The sequence below is a fragment of the Charadrius vociferus genome, unplaced genomic scaffold, assembly GCF_000708025.1.
Source record: "Charadrius vociferus isolate BGI_N301 unplaced genomic scaffold, ASM70802v2 scaffold14, whole genome shotgun sequence".
NCBI lineage: Eukaryota > Metazoa > Chordata > Aves > Charadriiformes > Charadriidae > Charadrius > Charadrius vociferus.
In genome coordinates this window covers 8064961-8078061 of record NW_009648876.1, presented here as the reverse complement: position 1 = coordinate 8078061, position 13101 = coordinate 8064961, and positions in this window count along the sequence as shown.

Below are 13101 nucleotides of genomic sequence, written 5' to 3'. Positions count from 1 at the left end.
CTGCTTAAGCGGCAGTAGAGCTTGTTTTTAGATCATCTGCTTCCCATCCTTCTATAAGGGGTGCAAGGCTGGAGCTCACTGTACTCTGGCTGGTAGTTAGCTGGTGGAGTTCTCTGATGTTGCCTTAAGTACAAAGCAGAGATCAGCAGATAAATTAGAATTATCGTGCCCTTCTATTTCTTCCTCTTTCAATTTAGCTGCTTCTCTTATGGGGCCCTTCATTCAGAAGTGTGGGGACTTCACTTTCTTCCAATTGGTTTCTTCTGCAATGCTGCTGGAGGGGGGGTCTTTGGCTGGGTGTGCGTCTTGATGCTTTTCATAGCCAAAGTAACTTTATTGGCTTCTATTATATGAGTATTTAAACAATGTCAATATGGAAATTGCTCCTTGGCAAAGATTATGCAGAAGGGATTTCAGATTGTTGTCTGCCTGTTTTGTGTTACATGTTCAGAAAGACTTGTGTAGAACCCACTCTATTTTAAAAAGAGTAAACGGTCAGTTTACTACTATTCCTGCTTGAGTCTGTCCAATCGTTGTTGACATAGAAAAGTTTATTAGCACTGTGGTATTTTCAAAATGCTATTTCTGTGGCATATACCCAGTAATTATCACATTTTTAGAATGTATATGCACACATATTTTTGGCAAAGGTTTAAGCTGCGTTTATCTCAATGGAGAAAATGGGAAACAAAAAGATGACGGTGTACTGGGTAAAGTAAGGATACTCTCGAAATGCCTGTTTGCAATTAATCTATGATAACTCAGTCTCCAAGTGAAATTATTCCTCTAATAATGTACTAAGCTGAATTCAGTGTTTACTTGGAGCTGACCTTAAATCACCTGAATCATTTGATTTGAGACTTCCACTTGATCTTGAAAGAAAGATTCAGGAAGAATCAGCACTTTGGTTTGCAATAATTTTTATTATTGTTTAATAAAATATTTTTGTGTTACAAAAATGTGTTTTGTTATTTTAGAATTAAAGATTCGGTCTAGCAATGTACAGTAATTGGTACTGACTCAAAAATTGCAGCCTGTGTGTGAGGGAGAGCCAATTTTTTTGTGGAATTTCCAGAACAGAAATCCTAGTACACTGCTCACAGAACACACATGGTGTTTCTTCACGTTCTAGACATTAAAAATGATGCTCCAGCTAATTAAACGCTTTCATGAACTTGTGCACTGTTTGATGTCCAACAGGCAGACCAATAATACCATAGTAATTGCATTATTAATATAGATTATTGATTCATGTTTCCTAGCCAATAAAGGCACCTTATAGCCTAAATAAAAGCAACTAATAAACCTACAATATACTTTGGAATTAATAAGAGATCAAGTGTTGGTTGAGTGACTTCTGTTTAAATTATCAAATGTCTACCAGGCTTTCTTTAAGAAGGTTTTCAACTTCGAAAAATTAAATTCAGTTACTTTGTATTTTATGTTGCTATCGATATGAGAAGACTTTAAAAGAAAGCTTCCTGTGTAAGAATGTTTTTTTGTAAGAATCTGAGCAATTTTTTCTGTATGCTAACATAGAGCATAATAGTCCAGGGAGTGGGCTATTAAGCCAAGATGCTGTACTGCTGACACCAAGTTTATAAAGTTGTTTTTCAGTGCATTTATGTGAAAACATAGTTGAAGTGACTAGACGTGACATATCATTTGTTTGGCATTAGATATTCTAGTTTATTGTAATTAAATTTTGTGTAACTGTGTGTCAGAAGAATAAATAAATGGGCATTCAAAAGGTTTATAGGTAAGTTTTTAGAAGGTTACGTTTCCGGCTTATTTTTATACAGTGGAATTTTTGATGCTACAGTAAATTAAGAAATTGGATGATTTTCATATGATATCCTATTTCACTAATACAGAATAACCTTGAGCCACAGTAGGGCAATAATTACCAAACTTAAATCAGAGACAAACTCAGCCAAACAGCTGTTTTCAGTTTGTTAGGAGATCCATTTGATTTACTCTCTTGGTCAACTTTCATTACTTTATAAGACAAAATTTCACTGCAGATTTTAACCCTGAATTCCCAATCTTGTTTGCTGCCTGCTATAAAATTGCATGCTTGAACTGTCACGGCCACTCAACATGTGGGGGAGCTACTGTTGTGTTTTACATTGATCCCAGTTTTCATGACAAGTGGTTTCAAATACTAAAGGGTGCAGGTAGAATACAGCCCATGTCACATACCTAGATGACATTTCTCTCCCGTGGCAGAGGAGGGGAAAACGTGTTGTGTAAGATCACGATCTTGCACTTCGGTGGTTTGTTGGCTAAAGTGGTGGATCACATCATTGTGAACAAACGCATTGGCACACAAATTGTCACTGGTTTTGTTGTTGGTATTTTACAAGGTCAGCACATCTCTGCTATCTCACCCTGAAATTTCATGTACTTCCCATGTTTTGTTGCTGTGAAGTCTGAAACTTAATGCTAGCCCCTATCTAGCGGTTCACCCAAATTGGTTTAACCATGTCTGTATCCAGCTGCTGTCTTTGTGGTGTTTTACAGGGCTACCATAAAGCCAATGTGATGTGTTGATAATATGGTGATTATCAGAAACTGTCTTTATGGCATTATGTGTTATTGAAAGGAGAATCCAGACATAAGATTTTGGTTTTTTTTCCTGTTTTCCGCAAGCTTTCTTATTGTTATTCTAACATTGCTGATTCTCTGGCTTTTCTGCCTGTTATACTATATGAAGATTTTAGCAAATTCTGGAAAATGACTGAATTCATGCTTGAAAGTGAAACAGCTGGTAAAATCAAGAAGTTTCTGATAAGTTTAATTACAGCATCAGTTCTGTTATTGCAGTCTGTTTTCTCTCTTGGTACTCTAAAAAGCAGGCATGGGAAAAGGAAACTGTTAAATGTATCTCACATCTTTGGAACTAGTGTAAAACTTGTTTTTGTATAAAATTGTTGATATTTTTTTACAGCTTCAGTAATAGCATTTCCTGCCCTTTCTGGTTATGTTTTTCCATTTAGAAAAGATAGTGCTATGCCTCATTACTCATGTTCCTCATTGAGCACACTCAGCAATTCTGTATTCTATCCCTTACTGTCCTGCTTTGGAAAAGTCAACATCTCTGAAAAATGGAGGCTAAAAACATTGCACTGCTTATCTCTGCAGTTGTGACACACAAGAGTAAGACTACAGGTTTTTGCGTGGCCTTTTTTTGTCTTCAAAACACTTTGCAATAATTACTTACATGTTATCCTGCTCTTAAAAAGTAGAATTTTAGTCTCAGCTCATACACATCACATGCAAATATTAGTTTGGGAGCTCAAAGTTATGAAGGTAGCTGGATCATAACGTTAACCAATGGAGTTTAGCTGTGTAGGAAATCTGAAGCATGTTCTGGTTGTACAGCAGCCAATTTGCCTCATCTCCAGTGACACTGTGTGTATATGGGTTTTAAGTTGCCAGATAAAGCATCGCTCTGTTGTCTTAACAAGGGGAGAAACAGCTTGGAGCAAAACTAAAAACTCCAGAATTGGGGAAGGCAGGCAGGTAGCTGATCTCAGTGAAGAGATTTACATTGGAACTTTCTTGGAGCCAGGGTTTCACCAAGGAGGTGTTCACTTCCGTGGCATCCACTGCTTATCAGGCTCTGGGTGGTTCCGGTTTGTTTTCTCAAAGCTGTTGCATATGTTGTGCCATGCTTATCCCGTGTAGTTAATGAAAGGCTGAAAGGCTTGCTCTAAAAATATCATAAATGGATGTGCCAGGACATCTCTTTTGCTTTTGAGGAAGGTTAATGTCCTCCAAAGCCAGTAAATTCTTCTTTCTCAAGGATTAAGTTTCTAGGAAAGAATCTTTATAGTGTGCTCATCCTTTTAGTAAGGCTTTTGTGGAAAGTCTTTATCCTATGTTAATACTGTTGTGTGTGTTATTGATTCTGTTGCTGGTAGGTTACGCATGAATACTCAGAAGAGAAGTTAACTGTGTAGCTAAAAATTTGCAGCATTCAGTATAACTGTTGTGATAAATCCATGTTCAATATCAAATGACAGAAACAACATATATAGGCTAAAGTTGTGCGACATATTTATGAACGTCCTGACAGTGCTGTCCAAGATGTTTTCCTGTTAATTTAAGACCACTTCTTTCAAACATCACTTGAGCAAACTTTACGCGTTGATGTTTAAGCAAAAGAGAAATAAACATAAGCTACTGAAACCGGGTATCTCTTATCTTTATGCAATCAACCTAGATAGAAATGGCCTTTTCACTAGAATCAAAGGAAATGGGCTGTTGAGTCATCAGCTCTGAAAACCCATCATCCCTCTGAGTGTAAAATAGCTTTCAATAGGAAAAGCCTTGAGCTGCTTAGTGAAGAGAGCAGCTGTTCTTCTCTCACTCTCTAGAACTTTTTGCACTCACGTACTGACAGGATGATGTGATTTTAGGGATTCCTACTTCTTTCTTTCTACTGCTTTTGCGCAATTGTCCTATCTCAGGCAAGGTTGGGAGGTTTTTTGAGTGCTTTTATTTTTCCAGCTACATGATGAACTGTAGAAAATAGCCATGGTTTTGATCCAAGCCCCTAACTCTAATTCCTTACCTCTTTTTAAGTACACTAGGTGGAAGGACAGTGTGATCTTCCTCTAGTGGTTATTCTTAGGCTCCCCTGAAGCCTAAGACTCTTCCACATCCCCAGCTAACTTCTGCATGCCAAGAGGAAGCCTAAACTTGTTGGTTGTTTTTTTTTTCTTGTGCTGTGGAGTCCCTTTCCATTCTTTCTGCCTGCAGTTCATCACTCTGCAGTTGCCTCAGCCAGGATCTGAGGGTTCTTTCTTTGCTTTCTTAGTTTCCCATATGTGATCTTTCATAGTGCAAACAACCCCCAAAACAAACAAACAAAAAAATCTTGTCCTGTTTTTACTTAGCCAAAATACCTGTGTTTTGGAGTTTCTATCTTTGCCTAGAGTCAGGAAGGAAAAAAGCCAGTACACTTTGGAACCCAGGAGGGCTGAAGAGGAAATTTTCAAGAAAATGGACTTTGCTTTTGGTAATTTTTTATTTAATTTTTTTTAGGAAAGGTCATAAAACACTTGATCTGATACTAGAAGACTCACAGAAATCTCCTTTTTAGAGAGATGTGGAAACACTCTACTAAGGTTAGAGAAAAAATAATCTTTTTAAGTTTCACTAATGTTACCTTTAGTAAGAAACACTTACATGTTATTTCTGTACTTTTTCACATATAGAGAAGTTATATTCTTGCATACTTTCATCCCTGGCAGAAAACCCTATACCTTTAGTCAACATATACTGCAGAATCTCACTTTATCAGTGAGGCAGCTGCAGACTTTACCAGTTGCTCACCCTACTTAAGGTGCTGGATCAAATAAATGCTGTCTAGAGTGTAAAAAAATTAAAAAAAAAAAATCGAAGTGGAAAACTTGGAGAGTGAGCTTCTTTGTGGGAGCATCTGCAGTGGTGTCTGAGCATTCTCTTGCCTCTCAGACCTAGAGTAGAAAAGGAGAAGGCAAACATTTCTGTTGTCACAGCTGAGCCCGCTGATAGCAAGTTGTTTGGTTAGTGGAGATGTAGTTTGTCTTTGTTTCTTAGTGACAGCTCCATGCCCAAGCTACTTTATGATCCTCAGGAGCTATGTAACGTTGTGTTCAAGTGATATATTTGGTAAGTGAAGCATGTTTGAGTTTGTCTCTGTAGCAATGATACTTAGATTTTGTGAAAATGACAGGCTAAGGTAACACCATACTCAAAACTAAACTTACAAGGCATTTGAGGGTGGGTGGAGAGGAATAATAGAAAACACCAGTGTATCCTTATTTAAACTGCTGAATGATGCCCATGTAAAGATGGAAATTCCTGGGGACATTGTTAAATAGTTAGCGAATATACAGGAAAAGTGCAAATTGAGTCCATGCGCTAGTTTCCAGATTCTGCAAAAAGGAACTGAACTATGACTCCGGGCAGATCCATTTCAGTGAAGGAACTCTGTTCTTCTGAACAGTAAATGCTGAGAAATACTCACTGAACTTCTACTTGACTGGTATGAAATGTCAGTCATTGACATTACGGAACTTTGGCTTTTTGGCTTTTATGAATATGTGCACATTTCTTGTGAGGCTGTAGATGTGTAGAGGGTGACAGCACTTTGTTAAAATCCTTTCTATGACTATGATAAGAAAAGACCTGCAAAAGTATTTTGTAAGTCATTTGGTGTTGCACTGCAGTCTTTGAAGCAAGAATAAGGGAACTGGTGAAAGTTTCCATGTGTGACACATTTGAGGGTAAGCGATGAACTGCATCACAGTGTTGGTTTGATGTGAATTCTACAAAATGAAGTAAGTTTCATAGTGCGTGTTTTGCCACTTTTGAGGAGCAAGTTTCTGCATGCTTTACATAGTAATGAATTCTTAGTACTTTTGGTACAGTTCGGTCACCTACTGGACAAGTCTGATGCGGGATCTTGTATTGACGTCTACATTGTATATATACTTTAGGTACTTAAAATTTTCTTGTTCATTCATTTAGTCCTGCTTTTTTAGAGTTTTTCCATTGATGCAGTTCATTCCACCTTTCTCGGCTGACATAAATTTAATTGTATCGGTTTACTGTTACTGTTGCATAACATAAAGTTGGCAAAACCAATAATAATCAGCTAGGTGCTCTCCTGCATGTTGCTCAGAGCTGAATATGTAAAAATACCCTTCACCAAAGAGACTGTGAACCAATCTGTCCCCTGTTCATTTCACAGGAATGGCCGCGTTCTATTTTATGGCTATGGAGCTTCTCGCATGCAAAAAATCAGGGCAGGGGGAGGCCACAACAGGAGAATAAATGCAGATGGCTGATAGGGAGGAAGAAGAATTAAACTTCATATGAATTATGTTCTAATGATGATTGCTGATCCCTTTACTTCAGTGTGCCTCATGCCTTATGAAGTAAATGATGGTATTCAGAGAAGTCTTGGGCTTAAGAGTCAATTATATCAAATCCAAAGTAATAGCATTTGGAATGAACAAAAGATACTCAAAAGGCAGTATGAGAAATACCTAGATTCCACTGACTAAAAACCATGATAAAGTTCTTGGGGATCCCCATTAATTCCCATCTGGAAAAAGTCTGCAATGAAAAAATTAAACCATTGAACAAAATGGGACAAGTTAACAATATCATTGATAGTTTTAATAGCACAAATTAAAAAAAAAAAAAAGCTCTTTTCTAAATGGTAAATGAGAGTTTCAATAACCAAATATATACATATCAGAAAACTCTGATACCTACTACATAATTACAGGCTGCTAGGGTGGGAGGAAACCCCCAAACAAACCCATAATTCTTTTTAATTTACATGTTAGTAGAACTGTATGTATTTGGGTACGTTCAGGTACTTTATGGAAAGTAGAAAATGAAATTGCCCTTATTCAGCAGCAATGTCCAAAACCACTTACCTGTTTATGAATGCTTTAAAAATCTGAGAATGATGTTAAAGTGAAAGTAGCGATGTGTTTGTTTCTTCCACTTTAAATAGTTCTGTTTACCCAAGAATGCAAAATTCACTATTTTTTCCCCACTTCAATAAGATAAAAGTGTGTTCGGGTTGAATGTTGCAGGAGTAAACCTGATACTGACAATCGGAGTGAAGGGTGAGGGTGAAGCTGAGGTGATTATATGTGTAAATTTTGCACACTAACCAAAACAGAGGCAAAAGAAAGCTTTTTATAGTTTTAGCCTACTATTTTTAGAATCTTTAACAGAAGAACTGGATAAGCTTTATGCTTGGTAGAAGACTTCCAATTAATAGAGCATTGTCCCTATAAAGAAGGTAAAGACTTCTAGTCAGCAGTTAGCTTTGATTTAAAAACCTTGTCACAGAGCTGTCTCCAAGAATGGGAAATCTCTGTTATTTCATTTTGTGTGCTTGTCGCTAGTAAACTTGGAATGCTTATATCCATGGCTGTAATTTTATCGTTTTAATGTGAATTTTTATACAGGAAACTTTGCCTAGGTGACTACACGTCATAGAATACAATGAAAATGTGTTAAAGCATCATCATTTAACTCAGGTGTGAGTGAATGTTGGGGAAATCTCGGACCACATTCTTTCGCATTCATTTTTCTTCATGTTAAACACAGTACAGTTATAATTGTCTTTAAGATAAATGAAGGTGGTTTTCAAGGAGCATGATTTCTTCCTGAAACATGCATAATTAATTGTGCCACCATTTCTATAAGATCTACTAGGCAAGTATTGTTATGAGTTGCTTTTAGTAAGTCAAAGCTCTTTTGTTCCTAGGAGTCCTACTGCTTTAAGAATCCCTTTCTTTTTCTCTGCAGCACTCAACTAGAATTTCTTTTTGTAGGCCAGCAGTTTTTTCAAATTTCTTCAAAAATAATCAGTAAATGTAAAAGGTCATAGATTTTAATTGAATAAAATGGCAATGGCAATTCCAGTTGATAAGTCTTGTACAAAGTACATTATTCAATGGTTGCAAGTTGAAATGATGTATTTATATACATGTGTAAAGGTCCGTGTATATATGTAGTACACAATGTTGATAGAATATCCAATAAAGAAATAGATGACCTCAAGAAATGTCTGGTTTAACAAATGTATATCTTTAAATTGGAAATCTAATTATTTGCCTTAAGTTTGTGCTGCTTGGGAACTTAATGCAAGACTATGTTAAATAAACTTATTATTTCCGTTTTTCATTTAACCTGTGGGTTATGCTATGACCAATCTGTTTTATATCCTCAATCAACAGATGATTGTATTTGGTAATAATTTATCAAGAATAAAAATCTGTTTTTGAAACTAATCACCTCATGTTAGGTCTGCCCTTTTTCAAAACCACCATCTGATATTCATTTTGTCTGCAAGACAAACATACTGATGAAAATGCATCTACCACAGGATACAGGGAGTGGAATGAAGCAGTTCTACTCTTTGTATATATTTAGAATATTTTGTTTTTTCAACAGATGGACCAAATTTTAGTATTAAAGAAAAAAAAATCAATTTTACATAGTACATAAACAATTTTGTACAAGTACATTTTGCATTTCTGATTAGTTTGTAGCAAAACATCACATGGAATTTCAGGGTCAACCTGGGCCGTATCAGAGAGAAAGGATTTAAAAGGTTACTTTAACTGCTTTGTGTTTGACGTGAGAAAGCTATGTCTGGAAGTCAGAGAGTTCTAAGCAAGCCTTTGAATTTGGCCCACGGAGTTTAAATGCTGGGGTTTTCTTTTGGATGTTCTCCATGTTCTCAGAAGTGGCTGTTCTTTGAAAAGAGATTGAAAGCACAGATGTGTTCATGCACTAAACTTCTGTACCATGAAGCTCCTCTCTCCTTAGACTTCTGGCCATTGCCTAACCTGATGTGTTCTTCTTTTAGGCTGTCAGCTGAGTCTTGCAATTATTTCTTGGATCTTTCCTGATCAAAGCTTCCCATAATACTAAAATATAGGCTTGATTAAGCCAGCATGCAAGCCACATGCATGGCGTATATCAAATATGGAGCCCTTACACTGCTATACTGTGTATACAGTAGTTCTGTGATGTTCACTTCTGTCCCAGGAGGTCTGAACTGAAAACACCAAGCTCATTTTAATGTGCAGTGCCAGCTAGATTTAGACTTTTTGACCCTACTGAAATTCTACTCAGACTTTTATAGTGCAACAAACTTATTAAATTTTAAAGTAAATCTCAAAAGAGGCACTAAACTGTTAAAGTCATGAAATTATGTTATTATTTTTAATTTTTGAGAACCGCATGTACTGCAGCTGGAATTCTTCCAGTGTTCATTCTTCCCCAACTGCTTTATTAAAACAAATCCAAACAGTTTCCTAAGGAAGTTATAAATTGCTATCAATATTAGGAAATTAGGAATTCTACGGTGTCAAGTTTGAATGTTTTGGGGTTTTTTATACTATCCTTCAGCAGTAAGTTATTCAATGTTTTGATTTGAGATCACTACAATAACCACTATTTAAAATTACGAGTAACGTATTCTGGAGTCGATATTTTACCTACAGATGAACTGTTCTTATTCCACACATTCATTTTATTTTTGTTGGGGGGTGGTGTTTTTCCCAAGCTTCAACCAGGGGGCTTTCCATTCCCCTGCAACTGTTTCCCTTCCTCCACCCTAATTTTGCTAGTGCGTTGGCCACCATGACAACAGGGATTTTATCTGACAAAAAGTTAAAAAGCTTTGGAAAACAAAGAGGCTAAAAAATGAAATACAGCTGTTTGCACGCAAATATAAACCAGAAGGCCTCAAATCCTTTCTACTGATTGGCTGGATTACTTGAAATGTGGCTTATTGTTTCATAATAATCAGCAGTTATTTTTCCCTATTAAAATGTACACTGGCAAAGTATTGGAAACAGCTTTCCCAATCTATTTCTATATGGAACTATAAAGGAATATAAAACATCCCTATAACTTTTACTGCTTATATGCTAAGGGACCCACCAAAACAAAACTGCATAGGTTCAAAATCCATTTTATATATATATGCATATTAAAAATGGGTTTATATAGTATTTTTCAATACTAAGGAAGACAAAGGTCTTTTACGAAGTAGCATTTTTTGGTTACTTGGTGCAGGGAGTAGGAAAATGTGGCATCTGCTCTAAGTTCAGTTGTAGCTCTCACACATCTTTAGATATATTTAGGTCCTATTTTATTGAGAAAGGAAACGTTGGCCAGGATCCTGAGGTTATACCCAAGCTTTAAGGAAAAATGACAGGAGATCAATTTCGAGTTGAACACCAACCAAAGATAGGCAGAGATCTACAGCTCCTTCATATATCACATCACTGCAGGCTGAAGCCTGGCATTGAAGTCCTCATGCCCGGTATGATTTTATTTTTTTTAACTGTGTAACAGTAGTTCACCTATACTTAATGAAATAAAATACTCAAGGTGGTGTTTTCCTGTTAATTTCACATAATATTACTAGTATCAGAGTATCCAGAGAAATGGAATAAGGCTACAGTATAAAAAAAAAAAAAAAAAAATAAAATAGAACAGTAACAAGCAAAGGGAAAGCAGACAAATTCTGACCCGCCCTGCTGCCAGCAAGGTGTGAATCTGCATCTATTTGCTTCCTAGCCAAGAAGGAAGATATGCAGTTTAATAAATATTCAACCTCACACACAGCTGCATTATGCAAATTATTTAGAAAAGGCAGCTCATTTTGTGTTCTGTGCGGAGGTCCCTTGGGTAAGGGTGCAGGCAAGGAAGCCCTGAGCTCCTGCAATTCTCACTTCTTGGATATTCTCCAGACTGGAAAGCAAAGGTTGGCAGCTTGAGCAGTAGTGCCCTTATCAGTATAAGTGAATTGCTTTTATTTCTCTATTATATATTTGGTTTTTTCCATACTTTTTTTGAGAATGCACTCTAACTTTGAGTTGAAAAGTTAGTTAATACTCACTTTTCCCAATTTCCAATATTCTTTTAAGTCTTTCTTTTTTCCCATTTTTTTTTTTTTAAAGCAGCGCAGAAGTCTGTCGTTTCTGCAAATGTGTTCCTACTCAGATGATAATTAAAGGTGATAATTCTGAGAAAGAAGCAATTACTTAGATTTCTTTCAAAACTCAAATACTTCACAGTGTGGAGAAGTCCAACTGGTCAGCTTGTCAGGAGCAGGACAAGAGCTGACTCAGCTGTTGGACTAGATCATTGTCTGATATTCTAACTCGCGAGCATGAGAGGCACTTAGTATGTAAGGACTTGAAAAAATTATCTTTGTTGTAATGTAGTCTAATGGTCTGCCTCTTTCTGGAAGAATTAACAATTAAAATCCTAGTAACACGTCTTTAATGGTACTTCTGTTGTACCTTGATGCAGTGAGTTTTTATGGTGAACAACAGATTAGTAGGTTAAAACGAGCACTTTAAAGATGGCTAATATGCCCTGTACTTCGGTATATTTTTATCTTCTAAATATTCTCAAAGCGTCCTGAGCAAATATTTGACTTCATTGTGTGCCTTTCTATACATATAGGATAGCAATAAATGGAGAAAGTCCCATGCTGTCATTGGAAATTGCTAGGGGATCTTTTAACAGAGCTGAGAAGAGAGAAGCAGGGGACAAACCAGACCTTTTGAAACCTACCCGCACCACCACCTTTTTGGTTTCAGTGTAATATCTTGTGTGTGGGTTCCTGTTTCTCTATTGCTTCTTTCCTTGAGACCTAGTAAAGAAAAATGGTACACTGAGAGAAGGAGAGGAAAAAAATTAAAAACTGTCATTACTCTCAAAATTTTTCTGCTTACTCTGAAAGAAAGCATTCTGAGTGAGACAATGTTCTGCATAAAGGTCACAGTTTTCTTGCTATTGCATATCAGTTCTTCAATGTGCTTCTATTCCTAAGAAGTTTCTCAAATGCATGTTTACTTCAAAACCATCAGATTAAAATACAGTTCTTGTATTTTCTACATTTATTTTAAATGTCACCTTTTTTAAGTAATCCTTAGTATTGTGCGGTGATCATGGCATTAAAATTAATGCAAGTGTATATGTGCATGCCTACTTCAACAGGCATTATTCCGCATAAGTCTTATTTTTATATGTAGATACTAATGTGGGTGTCATTCCTTTTTCAAACCATTTTTTGAGAAACATTAATTTCCTTTGTATTTGTCTGCGTTATAGCACTGAATTTGTAATTACATGCTACTTTGAAGTCCCTCAGATGGATCCTTAATTGCCTATTAAGACTATCAATGCTTTTCCTTTTCAATTTCCTTCTACCTATCTTTTTTTTAGTGATGCCTATAGACTAGAAAGAATGTGATGTCTCTTAACATGTAGTTTGGCTTCATACTAACTATATTTTTGTTTGTTCAAGCATAATATATTAATATTTATTTCATAAGCATAATACCCACTTTTTAAGATGCTAACTAGATTGCAGACAGTATGTTTCTCATTCTTAAAGAAGTAACAACTCGGTTTTGATGAGCAAAAAGTAAATGAGGTGGAAAAATAGCCATTGTTTCTTATTACCTTCCAAGTTTCTTACAGTGAGAGGAAAGTCCTGAGAAATTTTATATCTAAAATGATTTTGCTTTAGTCATACTTCTTTGGGGA